The sequence below is a fragment of the Podarcis pityusensis genome, assembly GCF_964106645.2.
Source record: "Podarcis pityusensis genome assembly, chromosome: 11".
Taxonomy (NCBI): domain Eukaryota; kingdom Metazoa; phylum Chordata; class Lepidosauria; order Squamata; family Lacertidae; genus Podarcis; species Podarcis pityusensis.
The window spans coordinates 2,365,407-2,384,807 of NC_138036.1; the positions used below are offsets into that span (position 1 = coordinate 2,365,407).

Genomic DNA, 19,401 nt, shown 5'->3' on the forward strand with positions numbered 1-19,401 from the left:
CCATAAGGGCAAGGCAGTGGTCGATCACAAACTTTTGGACCACTGCCTTGCCCTTATGGTTTTGATTTATGGGCTACTATTAAAATGAGGCTGCATTTAAAATTTTAAATTGTATTTTAACCCATGTTTTAATTAACTGTTTTTTTGTTTTTGTCCCCCCCCCCCATTATGTTTTATTGTAATTTTATTGGTGTTAGTCGTCCTGAGCCCGGTTATGGCCAGGGAAGGTGGGGTATAAATAATAATAATAATAATAATAATAATAATAATAATATGTCTCTCCTGTATCAGTCTCTACAGCCATACCACTTTCAGTTTTCCTTTTAACACAGCTGAAATGGTATTCAAATTTCCTCAATAAATCTTCACCAGACAAGTATTAATAAGAAACTGAGTATAAATGTATAAGACGCGATTTTTCTGCCCTCTCCACTATTCTCTGGTTTTCTTCCTCACACGCCTTTCTCCTCAATTGCCAAAATCCCTAAGCCATGGTTAACTGCCAACTGACGGGAACCTCAGGCGCATCAGAGTCTGATGTCACTCAGGCCAAACAGACTGAACTGGCCTGATCCAGGCCCCAGCAAATAAAACGTAAAAGCAGTAGTTTCTCCAGCGCCATAACCTGCCACCAAGGACTACTGCTATAGAGGCTCCCAGTGTTGCAACAGCATGAGGCCTCGAACATTCACAGCCACAGAATATTTTCTCTTTCAAAGCACAAATATGAATATTTCTAAACAACATTTCTCCCCACGGTGCATAATGACATATTATTATTATTATTATTATTATTATTATTATTATTATTACCCTCAGTGGGAGAGATAGGAGAGATTTATCAGCTTTGTTGGGGGCCCAGATCCATTGGGCACATCCTGTCGCTGAACTGGGGCAGTTGTTCATTATCAGAACATCTGTTGGGAAAGTCTCTGTCCCTGATAAAGGCCAATGAAATTTCAGGGGCATGAGGGACTCATCGACACAAGATTTTTGGGACAGAGACTTAATTGTGCACCTTATGCCTTGCTGTTGCTGGGCCCTGGAGGACACTGAATGTGAACTTATATGAAGTTTGGGACTTGATGGGAAAGAAGGTATGTGAAAGAAGACAACTGAAGAGTCTAGGATACTTTGCAAAGTGTCCACTTTTATTATGTCATTTGCAACAAAGGAAGAACATGCTTATAAAGACCCACAGGAACCTGTGAAACGACACTTTTTAAATTGGCAGCTATTCAACTGATGTTTTGCTTTATTATTACTAATCCTACTAGACATAGTTGGGGTTGTCAAGGGGGACCAGGAGGGAACTGCAATTGAAAGTATGTTTGTTTCTATATTTAACATCAATCTAAAAGAAATCTATTTTAAAAAGGCACCCCATCAGAAGAACTGAGGTGGAGCACTGTCCTAGAAACTGGAATTCTCCCCTAAAGTGCAAATATAGATACACAGTGGTACCTTGGTTCTCAAACGTAATCCGTTCTGGAAGTCCGTTCCAAAACCAAAGCATTCCAAAACCAAGGGGGGCTTTCCCATAGAAAGTAATGCAAAAGGGATTAATCCATTCCAGACTTTTAAATTAAAACAACCCCTAAAACAGCAATTTAACATGAATGTTACTATCTAACGAGACCATTGATCCATAAAATGAAAGCAATAAACAGTGTACTGCAGTCACAAAATCAATCCATCAGTAGCTGAACTGGGTTTCACACAGCCACAAAAACAAAAGGAGACACAAAAATGCAAAATAAATAGCAAAAACAGACAGACCTCAGATTAACACTCAAAACGGAAGTGTGGCACTCAAAACGGAGCACGTTCGGCTTCTGAAAAAAGTTTGCAAACCAGAATACTTACTTCTGGGTTTGCAGAGTTTGGGTTCCAAGTTGCTTGAGTACCAAGGCGTTTGAGAACCAAGGTACCACTGTATATATCTTTCTCATAGAGAGAGAAGCAGTGCCTGGGCATCAGAGCTCACTTTTCAAGAGCTGTACAGGTGCCTGTTGCTCCCTATCCCCCCCCCCAAATCAAAACACCCCCCTTCCTCTTGCTCCTCAACCCGGATTAAGTCGCAATACGAAAGAGTCCTCCATATCATTCTCCAGCCAGACGTCCGTGTGTAACTCTACCTGAGAGCTATTAGTCTGTATAAATACCTCCTCAGCTTTGGGGGCTACTGTTGTTTGGTTTTAATTATGCCGAGTTAAAAGTCCTCCTGTAAAATGTGTAGTGTGGGGATCTGTCTATTTGCACTGTGCTCAAGCAAGATGGGTTTCCGTTTAAAGCAGTCTCTGTCATATTGAATGAGTTGGAAAGCAAGGGAAGGCATGAAACTCAACGCGAGACGGCCAGGGTTGGCCAGAGGCGTCTGGGAGCCTGAGGTATAAAATCCAAAGGAATTCCCCAGAAATATGTGCCAATAAGTATGGGCATGACCCACTACAGTGGTGCCTCGCAAGACGAAATTAATTTGTTCCGCGAGTTTTGTCGTCTTGCGATTTTTTTCGTCTTGCGAAGCACGGTGTCGGGAAAGTTTTGGAAAAGCTTCAAAAATCACCAAAGTCTTTAAAAACCTCAAAAAAGGCTACCACACCACGTTTTATGAGTTGCTCCTCGAAGTCAAGTCGCAACTGTATTAACGGTCTTAAGAAAAAGGAAACAAACTTGCAAGACGTTTCCGTCTTGCGAAGCAAGCCCATAGGGAAAATCGTCTTGCGAAGCAGCTCAAAAAACAAAAAACCCTTTTGTCTAGCAAGTTTTTTGTCTTGCGTGGCAATTCCCGCCCCCTCCCACGGATGGAATAAATAAAGACACCGGACACCAGAATTTAGGTTAATGGGCGAAAATGGCCACAACTTTATTGATTACAGGTAAGAGTGGTATTGGCTTTAGGCATTGGCCCTAACAGACTATCCGGTCTAACCGGGAAGGGTTAAGCACCAACAGGGGGAGCCCCCGAGATGCACATCCCTAGGCGCTCCCCAAGGGGTTACCGCTCGGGAGCGCGCTTTAGGCCCTAGCCTCCGTAGGTTTCGGACGAGGCGACGCCCCCCCGGAGTCCTTTAACGAACTACCGTTCAAGATTTGGGGGAGGTGATGGCGTTCCTGCCCCCCAACTTCATTTGCAATACCCTGCGCTATCTCTGCAGCTTTCTTAATAGCTCCATGGATGAATCCATGCTGATGGATTCTCTGTATATAGGCTGTAAAATAAAGTAGTTTAGAGCTACTGATTGACTCTTTCTTCTGCGATGAGACGCCAGAAAATGAGCGTGCTCCTCTCAGGAGGGAGGGGTCGCTTATCACCAGTCTCTCTGGACTGAGGGAGATTTATAGCCAGGGAGGACCACCGGAGAGACGCCCTGAAGTCTTTGGAAGTTGGCGGCCTTCCTGGGCGTGTTTCGTACAGGGGGTGCGGTGCGCACCAGGTGTCAGCCATGAGGGTCACACTCGCTGTGCGGGCAGCACCCTGGACGCTCACTGCACAGGCGGCGGGCCACTAGGGACGATGCTGCCGCAGGTCGTTAGTGGTGCCCCCCCGACGCTCGCCGTGCAGTCAGCTAGCCCTGCCCCCGCGCTGCTCCGGGTGCCGGGGCAGGTAGCTCCATCCCTGCCTAGCAGTGCTTCCAACTCCACAATTCTATGATTCTATGAAATACATTTAAATAAATAAAAAGTGTTAGGAGGAAGTGGCTGGCAAAATGGGCAAAATTGCACACACACACAAAACCTGTATACAGTCATACCTCATGTCACGTTTGCTACAGGTTGCGTGTTTTCAGGCAACCCGGAAGTACTGGAAAGGGTTACTTCCGGGTTTCGCCACTCGTGCATGCGCGGATGCGCAAAATGACGTCACGTGCATGTGCAGAAGGGGCGAATCGCGACCAGCGCATGCACAGACATGAGTTGCGTTCTTTTCAGGTTGCGAACGGGCCCCTGGAACAGATCCTGTTCGCAACCAGAGGTAACACTGTACAAGCAACCACTGATTTCTGTGGGCCTTGTATTCATAGAATCATAGAATCATAGAGTTGGAAGAGACCACAAGGGCCATCGAGTCCAACCCCCTCCAAGCAGGAAACACCATCAGAGCACTCCTGACATATGGTTGTCAAGCCTCTGCTTAAAGACCTCCAAAGAAGGAGACTCCACCACACTCCTTGGCAGCAAATTCCACTGTCGAACAGCTCTTACTGTCAGGAAGTTCTTCCCAATGTTTAGGTGGAATCTTCTTTCTTGTAGTTTGGATCCATTGCTCCGTGTCCGCTTCTCTGGGTTATCATGTGTGCCGTTACACCCCATTACGCCCTATTCCACCCACCCCCATTCCGCCCTCTTTTCCTGTCACTTCCGGGTTGCCGTGATGCATGCACGCATCAATTGGACACATGCAAATCAGTCGGTGTCTGTATCACCAGTGAGCCAGCATGGTGTAGTGGTTAAGAGCAGTGGACTCGTAATCTGGGGAACCAGGTTTGCGTCTCCACTCCTCCACATGCAGCTGCTGGGTGACCTTGGGCCAGTCACACTTCTCTGAAGTCTCTCAGCCTCACTCACCTCACAGAGTGTTTGTTGTCGGGGAGGAAGGGAAAGGAGAATGTTAGCCGCTTCGAGACTCCTTCGGGTAGTGATAAAGCGGGATATCAAATCCAAACTCATCTCTTCATCAGGAGAAACACGCACAGACCGCTGGTGAAATTTCAGGAAAACGTTTAAAAAAGGAAAAGAAAGGCGACAAAAAATGCAAACCGGTGCACAAATGAAGCAAACTGAACTTCAGATTGGTAAAAAGGAAGGCAAGCTGGAATTCACAGATTCTCCCGCTGCTATCTTCCTTGTAGGGGAGTCACATGTGGAGCTGACAGGCAAATCCGAGCTCTTCTTGCAGAGGCTGCTGGCCGCCTTCCACTTGGCCAACCTTAGCAGCACCCAAAATCTACCGCGTGAGGAAGCAGCCTTGCCTCGCCGCCTGACAGGGCCACTTTTCAGCTGCGCTAAACCCCCTCCTTTGTTCCCTTCTTATCCTCATTATTATCATCTCATTACTAACTTCATTATTTTAACTCCATAGGAGTTTTACTAAGTAATGAGCTTTACAGTTCATATCACATTCCCTGGCAGAGGCCTTTAATATATGCACAACGGGGAGAAATGCAAAAGAGGGAGATTTGCTCATCGCAGAGTCGCTGAAGAGATGGGAGAAAGTAGCTGGGGTGAGACTTGGAGCCTGCAATGCAACTGCACATGGGCAAAGGTCTGTTGCCTTCTGTGCAGGCACAGAATATTTCTACCCAGCCCGAAAGGGGCCAGAAAAGTTCTGTAGCTGTGATTCCTGCACTGCAAGAGGTTGGACTAGAAGCAACGTTGGGTCCATTCTGACTCTAAGACTATGACTTTCACGTGCAGAAATGGTCCAACTAGAAAGAATTCACTGCCATCAGTGTGTCTGTCAGTAGATCACTATGAAAGGTCTCACTAAACATTCCTTCAAAAATCCACAACTGTGCTGGGCCCGGGGGTTAACCCGAGCAACGCGGTCCAGGTCCGGTCCCGAATCCAAGGATTCACGAGGAGTCAGTCCAACAGGGCCAAGGCAGGAAACCATGCTAGGTCAGGCACAGGGTCTCAGGCAGCTTCTAGCAAACAGCAATGTTGCTCCCGCATCCTTGGGCAGGGTCCGACAGCCTTTTATCTCTGACAGGGTAACGGCCGGTCATGATCCCCCGGTGACTCACTTCCCTGTCTTGCCCAAAGGTGAGCACTCCTCCTGGGAGTACTCAGGTCTCTCCTTCTCTCAGACCTTTGTCTCTGCTGCTCGGGAGACGTCGGTGGGTTACTAGACCCAGGGGCCGCCTCAGCCTCCCCTGACCCAACCGGTAGTGGAGCAGCTGTAAGCGATGGCCCAGCTGGAGGTAACGAAGGAATCCCCCCATCTGGAGTCAATTTCAATTGCCATAATGGATGCTTTAGCTGAGATTCCTGTATTGGGGGGGGGGGGAGTTGGACTAGATGACCCTTGGGGTCCCAACTCTACAATTCTATAACTCCCTATAATGAAGACTCTTTCACCCAACATGGGGCTCAAACCATGACCCTGTAGTTAAGAGTCTCATGCTGTACCAACTGAGCTATGGATTCAATATATAAAGGGTGATATGATCTTTATGAATTAGGTACTGAAAGACCTCCCCTTCTCCATTAACTTGTCTTAATTACCCTTTAAAGCCAAATCTCATAAACACCAAATGCCTTCACATTGTAGGGCAGGCTTTCCAAATGCTGGCCACTGAACTACAGCCAGTCTTTGTGTCCTCATGATTCCCATTCTCCAGGCATCCCATGATATATTATATTGGATTTAAATAGGCAGTTGCTTTAGAGAAGATGTGCAGCCAAAGCTGAGCAGAAGTGGTGCTAAAGTGGGCGTGGTTAAAGGAGGAAGGGGTTGGGCTAAGGGGCCAGCAATACTCGCAACAGTTACAACACAGGGCTGCATCCTTTTTCTACTCTTTCTTATTATTTGGTCCCATGCTTTCTTATTATAGCATACTCAAAGCAGCTCCCAAGAGGACATGGAAATTGAAAACAGCGGCGTAGCGTGAGTTGTCAGCACCCGGGGCAAGGCAAGTAATTTGCGCCCCCTAACCCGGGGCAAGGCAAGTAATTTGCGCCCCCCCCAACCCCTAACCTGCCGATTTGAGTCGAGTTGCTGCTGGCGCTGCCGCCCAAACCACGCCGCTTGCCCGGAGGAGGAGGGGGGCAGAGAGGCGAGGAAAATGCAACATGGCCCAGCAGCTGCAGCAGCAGCAGCGGAGGCGGGGCTGTGAGGAGGGGCTGCCTGGCACGTCCTCCGCGGCCCTGACGCGCGGGGCTGAGAGCCGCTGCCTGCCGGACGCCTTCAGCCTGGGCGCGCGCACAGCTCGTCGGTTCCACGAGACATGGGGCTCTGCTACAGCCTGCGCCCGAGGCTCTTCGGCGACTCCGGAGGCAGCGAGCGCGCCCCCCCAGATGTTGCACCCGGTGCGGCCGGCCCCCCTGGCACCCCCCACGCTACGCCACTGATTGAAAATCAATACATTATTGCAATAGCGATCAAATAAATCATCTCAAGACATGAGTCAACCATTCAGCAGATAGCACAGTTGGGTTATACAACCATTGCAACATGCATTATTGCATGTTTGCTCCTCATTCCTTTTCTTGTATGGAGCTGTGGCGGCTATCTTAGCAGAGCAGGGATCACCAGACAGTGGGCGCATTTGGAATTCCTTTAAGAAATAAATTTTCTTCTTCATTAAACTACAGAAAGGGAAAAGAACTGCATTATAATACAATGATAAACAGAAGAGAGAGAGAGAGGGAAAACAAATACCCAATCTAGGTAAACAAATATCTTCCTAGCCTCTCATTTCCGCACAGTGCTTTCAAGCAGTCCACAAAACAGTCCCGTCTCTCTGCATACATTATATTCCATCTCATGCTTTCTCTTTTCTGGATTGTATTTGTCAGTTTATCCATCACTGCTGGCTCCACATGTTTCATTAGCCTTTCCTGAAGATATAGTGAATTTTGGTCCATCTGTTTCCTTGCCCCAACAATCATTGCAGCCATTATAAAGCTTAAAACAAAGACTCTCAGAGATCTGGAATTTTGAGAAAGTCCTGTGGGTGCCTGACACAAAATCGCTTCCGGGTGGGTGCTAGCCACCTATAATTCTTGCATTGCAGGAGGTTGGCATATGACCGTTATGGGCCCTTCCAATTCTAAAATTTGATGATGATAAAGCAGCACAAAAAGACACATAATGATGATGATAAAAAAATTATTTATACCCCGCCCTCACAGGAGGAGTGCTCGACTTCTGGTGAGACAGGGAGGTGAGTCGTCGGGGGATCAGGACCGGCCATTACCCTGACAAAGATAAAAGGCTGTCGGACCCCGCCCCAGGTTGCGGGAGCAGTATTGCTGTATGCTAGATCCTGCCTGAGATCCTGTACCTGTCCTTGCCTGGTTTCCTGCCTTGTGTCCTGCCTTGGCCCTGTCGGACGGATTCCTAGCAGGACCTTCGGATTCTGGACAGATCCTGGACCTTCTGTCACGGGTTACCCCTGGGCCCAGCACAGTTTCTGAATATCAGTTGCCGGGAACCACAGGAGGGCAGAGCGCTCCTGTGCTTAAATCCTGCTTGCCACTTTCCAGCAGGCATCTGGTTGGCCACTATGAGAACAGAAGGGCCATTGGTCCAATCCAGGGAGCTCCTCTGGTGTTCTGATGTTCTTGTTGGTATTTATGCTAGAAAACAAGATAGTGGCCGTGGGTTCATTAGGAACTGGGCCAGCCTTTGGCTCAGCTCATAAGGGGCTTAGGGCAATGAACCCCTGAGTTTGCATTCTGTTATGTACTGAGTTGAATAGGATCCAAAAGGCAGCAGTCTGATTGGTCCTAGAACAATAGGATTCAGAATGCAGCAGTCTGATTGGTCCTAGAACAATAGGATTCAGAATGCAGAAGTCTGATTGGTCCTAGAACAATAGGATTCAGAATGCAGCAGTCTGATTGGTCCTAGAACAATAGGATTCAGAATGCAGCAGTCTGATTGGTCCTAGAACAATAGGATTCAGAATGCAGAAGTCTGATTGGTCCTAGAACAATAGGATTCAGAATGCAGCAGTCTGATTGGTCCTAGAATAATAGGATCCAGAATGCAGCAGTCTGATTGGTCCACAGGAGCCACCCAATCCAGCTCCAGGTGGAAATGAATCCGCAACCTGATTGGCCTACAGGTGAATCCCAGAATTAGCCAATCACGTGGGGCCCATTGTGCAAATAATGTATATAAAGCAGACATTCTGGGGAAACTTCCATTCCTCCTCACCACTATGAGCTGAATAAAGAGCATGAAATCCACTCTCGACTCCGAGCCCCTTTGCTTTCCAAAGCCCCAGCACACCCCCTAGCTCAACACAGCATGGCACAAAAAGATAATGTTTCCTTCCTTCCCTGCTTGCAGCTTCTCTGGCGAGAAAGGCAGAGACAAATCGAACAGCGGGAGCTCAGCCTTGGCAAACTCAGAGCAGATGTCCCTGGAAGGAAATGAGGACTCAGAAAACGTCTCCTAGAAAGGGCAAGGAGAAGACATTCTTTTCTTCCTGGGATAGAGACAAGGATAAGGAGCTGCAGTTCCCAGCTCTCTCCCTCTGCCCGCAGAGCAACCAGGCCCTCTTCTCCCCAGCCGTTGTGGAGAAGTCCCTTTCTCAAAGCCAGACTTTTTCATTCGACATCTGCTGCGAAGGAAGCCAAGTCAAGAAAAAGATGAGTTTGCCTGTTTTACCATCTTGGAATAATTCAGGGTAATCTAGGAGAGGGAGAGAAACGAGTTTAAGAAAGCAAACGGGGTGGAAGAAGAAAGGCTTTCAGAGGAGGAAGGGAATCAAACATTTCTAAACACATCCCTTCTCCCGAGCCAAACCAAACAGGAATGATTCATGGGCTTGTCTTCACCCTTCACTTTTCATCTAACAAGCAACAAAACCGCCGCAATCGGCCGTCAAAGCTGTCTTGCGCCCCCAGAGATCCCACAATGGGGAATACTGCAAAAAACCCAAAGCTTTTTTTTCCAACAGCACTTTCTTATTACGATAAACAGAAGAAAAGAAGAGTCGGGGGCCGGACTGACTATGAAGCCTGCTTTCCGTACAGGGCAGAAAAGCAGAACTTTGCTCCGGGGTGGTTAGCTGAAATAAGCTTGGTGATATCGCTAGAAGCCGGGGGGGGGGGGTCCGAAACAGTGTCCTTTGTGATCTTGGGGTTCCTAGGAAGCTTTTCATGGATTCTTCCGCAAGCAAAATCACTGCTTAAAAATGGGCGATTTCTCCTGGGCTCTAACCGGGCTGACTTGGAAAATAAACCAAGCCATTTCCGAACAATTCCGAAATAGCTCTGCTTATTTTCCCTGCCAGTTTGACATGCTTCGCCCCAATACCTGCTTCCAGACAGCACCAGCCCCCTCCTCCCTTCTCTTTAACTTCCACCTGCCACCATCTGGGTAGGGGTGGAAACAGCAGTGGTGGCATTTTGGTGATCATGACTGCAGCCACAGAGAGAGGCGAGGAATGAGGGGTTTTCTTTCCACTCTTCTCTGGCACCAGGACACAATGACCCAGGGGTCTTTGGGAACTAGAACATGCCCCTGGGTGGCCTGCAGAAGTGGAGTGGCAACAGGAAACTGTGCTGGGGTGTAAACTAGGAATTCTGGAGTGTCTGGAGGATGGATGGCAGCTAATGGATCAAGGTTGAATCCTGACAAGACAGAAGTACTGTTTTGGGGGAACAGGGGGTGTGCAGGTGTGGAGGACTCCCTGGTCCTGAATGGGGCAACTGTGCCCCCGAAGGAACAGGTGCGCAGCCTGGGAGTCATTTTGGACTCACAGCTGTCCATGGAGGTGCAGGTCAGTTCTGTGTCCAGGGCAGCTGTCTATCAGCTCCATCTGGTACGCAGGATGAGACCCTTCCTGCCCGCAGACTTGTCTCACCAGAGTGGTGCATGCTCTAGTTATCTCCCGCATGGACTACTGCAATGCGCTCTACGTGGGGCTACCTTTGAAGGTGACCCGGAAACTGCAACTAATCCAGAATGCATCAGCTAGACTGGTGAATGGGAGCGGCCTCCGAGACCACATAACACCGGTCTTGAAAGACCTGCATTGGCTCCCAGTACGTTTCTGAGCACAATTCAAAGTGTTGGTGCTGACCTTGAAAGCCCTAGATGACCCCCAGGGTCCCTTCCAACTCTAAGATTCTGATCCTGAAGACATCACAGTCTTCACTGACCTTGATGCCAATGAAACCAAATTCTGGGCGAGAGCTTGGAATCCTTGGAGTCTCTCACCGCTCAGAGACTAGGGTGGCATGGAACACTGTTTCCCAAAACTGCTTGGTGGGACTAGAATGCCATGAATTAAATAAATACAGTCATAACTCATTTTACATTCTTTCAGGTTGCTTCCCACGGTGACCCGCAAGTACCAGAAAGGGTTACTTCCGGGTTTTGCTGCTCGTGCATGCGCAGTAGTGCTAAATTGCACTTCACGCATGTGCACAAGCACCAAATTGCACCGCACACCTGCGCAGATACGGTGCTTCAGGTTGCGGGCTTTTCACATTGCGAACGGGCCTCTGGAACGGATCCCGTTCACAACCACAGGTATCACTGTACATGAAAGGATGGATTTGAAACTTCACATAAATGAGAGAGTTGTAGAATTGCCGCATTCCATGATGAACCCGACGACTGCAAAGCCAGCCGGATATAATTGCGGCCCCTTCTGCATGTTGCAAGTTGCAGTGGGTTTCTTACACAATTCATAACTGCTTAACAAGGCAGCCGCTGGCAAATTAACTAAACATCAATTAGCAGGGAATGTGGTCGTCACATCCATCCCGTTAAACTCATGGCTAATTATCTTGACGTACCTCCCGTGTATTAATTGCAATCTAATTGTTTCCCATATCTTGCTGGCATCGTTGAAGCTTAAGGAGCTGGGGAACAGTATAGCCATCACACAACTGCCGCCGCCCCCCCACCAGAGACCCCCTCAGTTTTAGAGGGAGGAGAACCCCCACATTTGGCCAGCCTGGCTTTGAAAGCCAGCCTAAAAACACCGAACAACCTCCATAAACAGGACAGCTGGGGAATGAAATTTGGCAGAGACAAATGTAAAGGATAGGAAAGGGAAGCATTAATGAAGGTGACTAGGTTGCGATGTTTTCAAGGCTAAGCTGGGCCCAGCCTCATCCATGCCTGGTGCCACGGTCTGGACTACGGGCAATCAAAGTCCTGGCTGAGGACGTTGGGACCGGGGGCAAGATGGCGGGGTGGGAGCAGGAATGAGAGTCCAGAAGCCAGGGGTCCGAGGGTCGAGAAGCAAGGAGTCACAAAGCTGAGGTCTGAGGATCAGGAAGCAAGGCAGGAAACGTGTTGCTTTGGCAAAGAGCCAAAGGGAAATGCTGACCTTACATCCCTTCCCGGCTCTTGCCACCAGGTGCTGTGAGTTACCAATCGACCTCACCTGTGAGGCCGCACCTTGCCTCTTCAGAACAAACTTGGGAAGGCCCCAGTCCTGCAAAGCCCTACTGGTCACAGGGCCCGGCTCCTGCACACACTCCTGACACCTGGAGCCAGAGAAGCCTCTTCCAGCTCTTTCCCAGAGGTGTCCACCCCAACCACCTTTGGTGCTCTTAAAGATGCTGGGGTACCTTTCTTCAATTTTAAAAGTGTGGCACTGACTGTAGCAACTGAGTACCAGCACCTAGGGCTAGGGCTGGCCCTCAGCAACGACCAAGAAACCCGAATCTCTGCATGATCTACTGTAGGTCTCCTCTCTGCAGCTCAGGGACTCCCTCCTTGCCCTTTCAAGGAGCCTGGGAAACTGAGAACTTGCTTGACCTTGAAGACAGAGAGGAGTCTCCACACAGAGACCATGACACAAGGAAGGGGGTGGCGGGCTTTGAGCACCAGGCGTAATGAAGATGGCCATTTGCCAGGCTCTCCAGATGTTTGATTAATGTGGAGCCACCTCTGTTCATCTGTCAGGAAAAGAGGCTAGCTTGCTTCGTCTGGGGGCAGCAACAGGACCTGGTGGGACAGAGGGTTGCCCCACAGGGCCCTGATATGGCCAGAAGAAGAAGAAGAAGGAGGAGGAGGAGTTTGGATTTGATATCCTGCTTTATCACTACCCAACGGAGTCTCAAAATACAGTATAAAAACATGAATAAGAATAAAATTCAAAGTTCAGAAATCATTTTAGGGGAAATAAGCATTAGATAATCCCCAGGGCTAGCTGGCTGAATTGGTCCTACTTGGGCCAGCGAGGAGGCCAGGGGAGAATTAGCTGTGGGGTCTCAAAGCAGGTAATCTTCATAAAAGGGGAGGGGGAGGGAAGAGAAGGGAAATAAAAGATCAGGCTGAATTCAAATTAAGGCCAGGCGGAATAGCTCTGTCTTACAGGCCCTGCGGAAGGAAGTTAAATCCTGAAGGGCCCTGGTCTCCTGGGACAGAGCATTCCACCAGGTTGGAGCCACCACTAAGAAGGCCCTGGCCCTGGTGGAGGATAGTCTGACTTCCTTAGGGCCCGGGACCTCTAAACGATGGTTATTCATGGACCTTAAGGTCCTCTGTGGGGCAGACCAGGAGAGGCGGTCCCGTAGATACGAGGGCCCTAAACCCTGTGGTCAGTTCTGTCCAGCAGCAGCCCTTCCTATTTTCAGAGTGGAGTTCCTCCATCTCTCCATCCTGAGATCCCTTTTAGGAGGAGAAGCCACTGACTCTGACGGGGCCCCTTTTGCATGCAAGCAGCATGCTCTGCTCCTGCGCCCTGGCCCCTTCCCTCATATCAAGGTAATTACACACTGACACTTTTTGCGTTCTTTGATAAGCTGAGCAGGCCGTGCTCATTAAGCCTCTTGCTTTGTGACAATTATTCATGTAACCCCTCTCTGCATCGCTGCCAATCTTTATTTCGCAGAGGGGGGGGGGAAGGTTCTTCTTTTTAACTTGAAATCCCTCTTAAAAGTATCTGGCGTCATCGGTGTTGAAAGTCACTTCAAAGATCGCCTCGTCTGAGTCCGACGCCCCTCGCTCCAACCCGGAACCTTGAATTATGCACCGTTTCCTCGGGCAACTTGCTCTTGCAGTCGGAAAGATTTCTTTCTTTCAACCAGATAAAATCAACAACATAAACGACTGATTGGAATTATGTGCATGAAAGCGTACAGATGCTCTCCTGTTGAAATGTTTGCTCCTTGCCTCAATATGATAAAATACGATAGCATATATTGCTCTCTCTCTCTCTCTCTCTCTCTCTCTCTCTCTCTCTCGCACATTTTTGCTTGTATCTTTGTTGTTTTTCTCCCTCTCACTTTCCCTTTTTTCTGTATCACTTTTAACTGAAATCACCTTAATAAAAAGGGGGGGGGGGTAGAATATATTGCTCCTTGACTCTAGCTCTTGCCTTCCAGTTCTCGCTTTGAATACTGAAGCTTCCAGCTACAGTTGTTTAGGGGTTGGGGGTTGGGTTATGTATTTTGTGTTTTTATCTTGCATTTTATGACTTTTATCTTGCATGTTGTGACCTGCCTGGAGCTCTACGGATGAAGGGTGATATTAAATGTATGTATTAATAACAATATTAGAATTATTGATTCATTGAGTCAGAAGGGGACTCAATGGTCATCTAGTCCAACCCTGAATGCACAACTAAAGCATCCCTAACAGACGACCATCCAACCTCTGCTTAAAACCTGAGGAAGGAGAGTGTCACGGTCCAGTTCATGGGCGATCGAAGTCCTGGCAGGGGACGTCGGGACCGGGGGCAAGATGGCGGGGTGGGAGCAGGAATGGGAGTCCAGAAGCCAGGAGTCAGGAAGCCAAGAGTCCGAGGGTCAGGAAGCAAGGAGTCACGAAGTCAAGGGTCCGAGGATCAAGAAGCAAGGAGTCAAGGAGTCAGGGGTCCAAGGATCAAGAAGCAAGGAGTCACGAAGTCAGGGGTCCAAGGATCAAGAAGCAAGGAGTCATGAGGTCAGGGGTCCAAGAAGCAAGGAGTCAAACCCAGCAAGGCAGGAATTGTGTTGCTGTGGCAAAGAGCCGAAGGGAAAATGCTGACCTTATATCCCTTCCCGGCTCTTGCCACCAGGTGCTGTGAATTACCAATCGGCCTCACCTGTGCGGCCGCACCTTGCCTCTACAGAACAAACTTAGGAAGTCTCCAGTCCTGCAAAGTCCTACCGGTCACAGGGCCTGGCTCCTGCACGCACTCCTGACAGAGAGTCCACAACCTCCCAAGGGAGTCCATTCAACTTTCAAACAGCTCTTACTGTCAGAAAGTTCTTCCTAATGTTTAGTCAGAATCTCCCTTCTTGCTATTTGAATCCATTGGTTCAGATCCGGCCCTCCGGAGCAGGAGAAAATAAGCTTGCTCCATTTTTCATGTGACAGCCCTTCAGATATTTGAAGATTTGAAGACTTGCTCTATGGTCTCTTCGCTATGATCCATAATTCAGGTTCTGAGCTGCTCTGTATGAAAATAAGCTATGCTCCCCAATTCATTGCTATAATGACAAATCTAAAAACAGTGATCATATTTTCCACTTTTTGTCAAATTAGACATAGGACCCAGAATGGATTAAGCTTGCCAAATTGCAGATAAGTCTTGGATCTTTATATGTGAAAATTAAAAGGGATTCACTTTCTTCCATAATCCCTTGAGTGGGGAGGAGAGACGTGGGGGTTGTCCCTTTCTTATCTTAAAATAATTAAGAGGCAGCCAAGCTATGTGTATTCTTGCCTGTACATCTTTAAAATCTTTGCAGCTTCAAGCGAGCTTTTCTTTCTGGGAACCTCTGACGAGCCTGGGGCTTTACAGACCTCCAAATAATAGGCTTTTTGGGGGTTTCTAAGAGACATTGTAATATAAGGGTTTCTAAGATGCTTCTTGTAAAGTTCCGAAGTGATCTGGATTTTTATTTGTTTTTAAAGCAGAGGATCTCATAATTATTATTATTAATCATTTAGCTTCAAAACAAAATCACCTGCTGCTTTGCATGAACCAACCAGCAAGCAAAAAATCCAGATCGCTTCAGCGCTCCACAGTCAACATTTCGGACAGTTTCGTGTTTTGCAAAGCCCACGGATCTAGAGCAGCGGTTCCCAAACTTCTGGGAGGTCCAGAAATTCATCCCAGGTGCCCTTTACCCTATAAAAAGCATCATTCAGAATAGCAATTTGCATGACCCACTACGGAAGACTTTAACATGATAGAGTTTAAAACACTTACGTCAAATTACACATTTATTCAAAAGCTACAGTGGTACCTCTGGACAGGCACTCCTCTGGTTGCGTATCCTTCTGGTTACGCACGCGGCAAACCTGGAAGTATTTTTCCGGGTTTTGCTGAGTGCACATGTGCAGAAGCACTCTATGCTAGCACTCTACTCTGCCGCGTTCATGCACAGAACAGGCACCTCCAGTTGCGAATTCCTCGGGATCCGACCGGAGCTCTGGAATGGATCCCGTGCACAACCGAAGGTACCACTGTATTGGTTTAATTAATTGGATGAAATTGTTGAGATTTGTGGGATGTAACATCAATGAAGCAGTCAAATGCAACATTTCCTGTTTGCCCAGAGTGGACACGCAGGGGAATGTTGCTCCAGCCAGGAGGACTTCCTGTCACACCTGGTCTGGAGCATCTTCCTCCTGCTTGTGACCAGGTAGATGGGCGTGACCCTGGCAGACCCTATAAAAGGACTAGTCACGCAGCCATCTTCCTCTCACTCTTCTTGACTCTCTCGATGCCTTTTGCTGTCTGCTGGCTCTCAGCCAGCAGCACATGGGCTCATCCCTCACAGAGGATGAAGCCACACTTTTCTCTGCTACTGTAACTACAAGCTAAAGCCTGCCTTCGGAATCATACTGTGAACTGAATGTAAGTAAACCTTATCATTACATTTAATAGAAGACTGTTGTGTCATTATTGTTTTTAAGAGGGAACTAAAGGGGATTTACCAGGAACAATCCAATCTGGACAAGCCAGACTGGATTGCTTAACTCAAATGATTCTAACGAATCCATCAACTAGCTTCCAGCCATGTGCAAGGGATGTGCTCTGCTACTAGCTCACTAGCGTGAGTGAGGAAGGATAATATTTAATCAATACATCCTCTCCTACTATCCTCAACATTCCCACTAGATTGTTCCAGGGACACCAGTTTTTCAAAGTCTGATAAACATTTATATCTCCAGTGCCCCCTGCAGCCCACATACCCATGGGGATGTGCGTGCAATGGCCTGTATGCAGGAGAACTGCGACATACATCCAGTGGAGCTGTATGCATGCTTAGCAGAGATATGCAGGAAGCGAGGCTGTGTAGGCATGTGGCATCATGAAATTTATTAATTTACAGCAAATTAAAACAACAAAGGGGACACGGGTGGCGCTGTGAGTTAAACCACAGAGCCTAGGACTTGCCAATCAGAAGGTTGGCGGTTCAAATCCCCGCGACGGGGTGAGCTCCCGTTGCTTGGTCTCTGCTCCTGCCAACCTAGCAGTTCGGAAGCATGCCAAAGTGCAAGTAGATAAATAGGTACCACTCCGGTGGGAAGGTAAACGGCGTTTCCATGCGCTGCTCTGGTTTGCCAGAAGCGGCATAGTCATGCTGGCCACATGACCCGGAAGCTGTACGCTGGCTCCCTCGGCCAATAAAGTGAGATGAGCGCCGCAACCCCGGAGTCAGTCACGACTGGACCTAATGGTCAGGGATCCCTTTACCTAAAACAACAAAACATGGCTGGTGTGAGCAGTGTCTGACAGACATCTTCTTCATCCGAAAGCAGAGAACAAAGAGCAGAAAAACAAAAACACAAAGAACGGAAGTTCTGTTATCTGAGTTTCCGGTCCCACACTCCAGCAGTGTGGAATGTAAATAAGGATCACATGATCCAGCAACGAGAGAATGAACTACTGACAGGGGATCCCACCAGAGGCAGATTTAGGGCAACCCGAGCTGTTCTGCCGCACTGGGTGTCGAGTCTAGGGGGCGCTGCAGGAGTTATGACATAGTGAATTGAGCAGGACAGAAAGCAAGAGGTAGGGGGTGCCGAATTTTGACCATGCATGGAGCACTGCTGAAAATTGAAAGATCCACCTCTGATCCCACCACTTTGGGAACCACCACAGATGGGAAATCTGGCACTGAAAAGCACGGTAGCAGGGTGGCACGAGAACTCGTGCAGACCCCACTTACGGTGGGGAAATAGTGACATCACACTTTGGGGAGAGATGAGACCAAAGAATCACCCTGTTTCCTTCAAAGCATTCTGGGAAATGATATATATTGAACTGAAAAAAACGTTTAAGATAACTTTTGTGAAAAAAACAGAGGCTTTCTTTGTTAGGAATTATAGGTACGGAACCACCAAAAGAAAAGACTGTTTATGTATTCAACAACAGCAGCACAGATGCTCTTAACCCAGGGATGGAAAGAAGAAGAAAAGTGCCGACCAGAATAGAGTGGCAGAATATGCCAAAATGGCAAGACTGACGGGGTAGATCAGAAACCAGGAAGACCAAATATTTGTGAAAGACTGGAATAACTTCTTAACATATTTGAGAGACCACTGTAAACAGTTGAAATCATTGGCAGGAAAACAATGACAATTGAAAAGTAACACGAACTTTGGACACTATGGATACATAACAGATAGATTGCAGTAAAAGATGCAGGAACAAGATTTAGAAATGGAATCCATGGAGGGATGGAGGGAAGTCAAAAGGCTCAAGAGAACCTTTTTTGCTTTCTGTTTTTTTCTTTTCTGTATATATAACTTTTATGAAAAACGAATAAAAAATTATTTTGAAAAAAGAATCACCCTGTTTCAGCTTCTGCCCGCCCCCAATATGGTGTACACCCCTCTTAAAAGGCTCCTCCACTTTAGCTATGCTCCCTTTTCTCGACTTTATTGACCTGCCATTTCAATAATTCCCTCCCTCCAAATTTCTTCTGAATGATATACACTCTTCCAACCACATTTATAATTTTTGAACCTTTGGGACATTGCAAAGGTATTTTGGGAGCACCTGGGTTCTCTGCACGTTTCACAACGCAGTGGTTGGTGCTGAACAGAATGAAGGTGATGGTGATGATGAAAATACATTTGGGGATTAGATTGATCCTGTTTGCTGCAGTATTACATCATGGGCTCATGGTGCTCAAACGGTGGAGCAGGACATGGAAATATGGAAGGAGTGCATGCAAAAGTCTGGGGAGGGAGATTAGCCGAGGCACGGGTAGATTTGAATCGCATCACACTTTCCTCACGATTCCCACCTGATTTGGTGGAGAGTTGATGCTTCGTTCTAGTCTCTGCTTTTAGGAAGGATGAGAGATTCAATTTCCCTGTGTGATGCCACTATAGAAGAAATATTGCCCCCCCCCAGGCCGTGCAGCAGTAAACTGTATGCATCCAGCTGCATGCAAGGAACTTTTGCATGATTGATTGCGGAAAACAGATTTTCAGCGCTGGGGAACAAGCGGGGAGGAATTCATTTCGGTTTCGCGTTTTAATGCTAAGCTGCCCAATCTGCACTTCCCCCAAACAATACGCAAACCGAAACGCAGCAATCCTTCAAAATCCCCACTTCTCTGAATTTTGTGATGCAGCGCTCCAAACCCCCAAACCCCAAAATGTCTACAAAAAAGGGCATATTACAGGAAAGCGAGCTTATACCAGTCACAATAATATGCAAAGAAATGCATTATACAATTAGGGGAAATGGCTTGGGGGAATGTGCATATTAGAGACAATTACGCACACATTTGTGTGCATTAGAATTG

The 19,401-nt window shown here is 47.8% G+C and overlaps 1 long non-coding RNA gene across 1 annotated transcript in view; it reads left to right on the top strand.

Annotated features, from left to right (window-relative positions):
- Positions 1-14,834, top strand: part of LOC308458830 — a 241,964-nt gene extending 227,130 nt beyond the window's left edge. The window contains exons 2-3 of the long non-coding RNA XR_013977710.1: positions 11,894-11,919; positions 14,444-14,834. This is a non-coding gene — a long non-coding RNA (uncharacterized lncRNA). The remainder of the gene's footprint in view (positions 1-11,893; positions 11,920-14,443) is intronic.
- The last annotated feature ends 4,567 nt before the right edge of the window (positions 14,835-19,401 follow it).